Raw genomic sequence first — 2,838 nt, 5'->3', positions numbered from 1 at the left:
AATGGGGCTGGGGGCCCCCCCCGCACCCAAAAATGGGGCTGGGGTGCGTTGCGCGGTGTGGCCGGGGGGACCCCCTGCACTGCGAGATGGGGCGGGGGTCCTGCTGCTGGGGACGCATCCTGCCAAAGGGACCCCGCACCCCATGAAATGGGGCGATGCTGCCGGCGTGCAAAACCTGGCGGGAGCGGGGGTGTCTCTCTGAGGACCAGTTCTGCACTGGCAGCTCTGGACTCGGCTGTCTCTGAAGCCGGCGGAGGGAGGGAGGGATGGATGGATGGAAGGATGCTGGGTGCAGCTGGAGCCCTGTGAAGAGCCCAGAACAGCTCCACGAAGCACAGCTGCCCTGCGAGCCACGGGGCGCTGGCTGGGGACACCGCCGTGGCCAAGAAGCAGAAGCGTGCAGAGGGATCTGGGCAAGGCCTTGCTGCTCCCCAGAGCCCTTTGACTCCTGGCCTGTGCTGGCTCAGAAAGCTTTAAGGAACGTTTCCCCGCCCTTGTTAGCACAGGAAAGCAGTGAGGGTTTTTATTTCCCCATTCCAGCAGCTAAAGAAGGCTATTAAATATTAATTAACCCTCCTCTGTCCAGCATGGCCCCTCGTTGCATTGTGGGACGAATATTCCCAGCGTTTGCTTCTTCTGGGGCAGCTCCTGGCTCTCCTCAGCAGGTACGGAGGAGCAGGTCTCTAGAACGTGTGTTTTCTGACTGTAGCGGCCCCGCGCAAGGTGTGCAAGCGTGTTGGCAATCGCTTTGCTTGTCTCAAGCTTGTTATACAGCGAACTATAAATGTCCAAATTGAATCTAGGTCACCTAAAAGAGACGCGGACCATCCCTTCTGTAAGCACAGAGCCTTTGTGCACAGCCCCTGGTTGTTCACGTGCGTCGGATGGACGCCAAGCAGCGATTAGCGGTTTGCTGTTTCCTTATCTTCCGCAGCCCGGAGCTGTTAGCGTGGCTCCGGGCTGAGAGCGGGCTTCTGAAATCCGGACAGAGGTGAAGAGATACGACGTGGTCCAAATGGCTCCCTCGACACACAAATGCTAATTAAGGTGATAACTCCGTCTGCTGCTCTGGTGCATCACCAGACAGCTATTTTAAAGGCTTTTCTTGGTGGCGACCTTACCGCAGCTGACTGGGGCAATGAATTTTTAGGCTTGAAAGGACCATAGTAGCCAGCAGCCCGTTGGCGTTGTTCTTGTGTAAATATTTGCTTTAGCTGTGGTATCCAGACAGCGTTGCCTTTGGCCCCTCCGCTCCGGCTTGCCGAACTGCTGCGGGGGCTTTGGCAGAGGTTTGGAAAGGCTCACGTGGCTGTACCTCAGGGGACATGGCTTGGCCTCTTCACAATGGAAACCTTCACTGGACTTGTGAACACTTGCTTACCTACGGGAAAACTTGCTTTCTGGGCTTGGCCTGAGTCCATGAGCGCGCTCTTAGGTCTCTGCAGCTCGGGCCATAAGTTCCACCTACATTTTGGAAGGGTGTTGCTGGTTTATGGAGTTCCTGGTGCATTTTCCTACCTCCTCTTTGTCCCATCCGTCACACTGCGCTTGCAGCTGTGCCTTAAATCGGCTCGGAATACCGGCCTGGCTGAAGAGTACAGAGACTACTTGAATACCGGGGTCTGCTCAGCATCTAAACTCTGACTCGGCCACCTGCGTTCGAGTCCTGTAGCTGGAGAACGTGCTTTCTTTGGCTTTCGTCAGGTATCCCTCGGGTAGTTCAACCCCAGCTTAAACTTGCCTGAATTTAGTTTTCCACACTGAAATACCTCCAGCCTGGCAGAGAGGATGTGCCGTTTATAACTTTGACCTTTATTCAAAACTCTTTTAATTGCTCAAAACAATATATAACGCAGTGCAGAGACAACAACGTTGTGGTAAAACAAGGGTAGCGGTGTGTTAAGACTTGTGACCTTGGATCCCTAGTAGATCCCTTCTCCCAAACCCCTCTCTAGAAAACTCTTCTTGGGTATCCTGATGTGTTTGGGTAACTCAGCCTGGACTTTTTTCTCCTGTCTCCCTGCAAGTTCACCTCCCTGGAAACAGCAGAGGAGTCTTTCTTTGGCCTTCACCTGAACACCTTCAGGCTGAAAACAGGAAAATCAGCCCTAAACATACCCTTCGCTGCCTTAAGCCGATAGAAAGACTGGCTCGGAACGAAAAGTGCTTAACTCTCCTCCGGAGTGCTGCAGCTTAGGTAAATGCCTGCAGGATCAGCATTAATTGCAGCGTTATTAGAGCCCAGTGACCTGCTTAAGTGTTTGCAGGATCGGGACCTAAATACTCGAAACACTGTAAGCCGCTTGGTGAAACGCCCAGCAGAAAGAAGGTCCCGTCACCATCTCAGAAGCAACAGCTCTTTAAAATAGATGGCCAGGCTCCTGCAGCTCTCCATACCCAAATAAGCTTAGATCAGGTAAACCGCAGAGGGATACACTCCTGTGCAGAGTGTATGTCTCTCTTCCCCTGCCTTTCCATTGCCGGGGAGGCGGTGGGAGAGGTTTTCTCGAAGCAGCATCGAACCTTCGGTCGGTTTTTGCCCCGACAGCCCCCTCGGCGTGTCCCGCTCGGGTTGGCTCCCCCCAGGTCGCTCCCTCTCTGCGGGGTGCGTGTTGCTGGCATGACTGACTCATCCTCCTTTCTGAGTTGATCCCGTACTTAACCAGAGAGGTAATTAAGACTTGTTAGTGGTCTAGAAAATGCTAAGCACATCTTCCATTTTTAAACTACCCGAGGTGGCTCTGCCTCGTGCGTGTTTGCTGCCCTTTTTTCACAGAGCCTGTCAAGAGGAGAAACAGAAGCGTTTTATTTGGAAATGCTGTGCCGATGGGAAGAGCG

Source organism: Charadrius vociferus, unplaced genomic scaffold (genome assembly GCF_000708025.1).
Source record: "Charadrius vociferus isolate BGI_N301 unplaced genomic scaffold, ASM70802v2 scaffold964, whole genome shotgun sequence".
NCBI classification, from domain to species: domain Eukaryota; kingdom Metazoa; phylum Chordata; class Aves; order Charadriiformes; family Charadriidae; genus Charadrius; species Charadrius vociferus.
The sequence above is the reverse complement of the archived record's forward strand: the minus strand, read 5'-3'. Positions refer to the sequence as shown.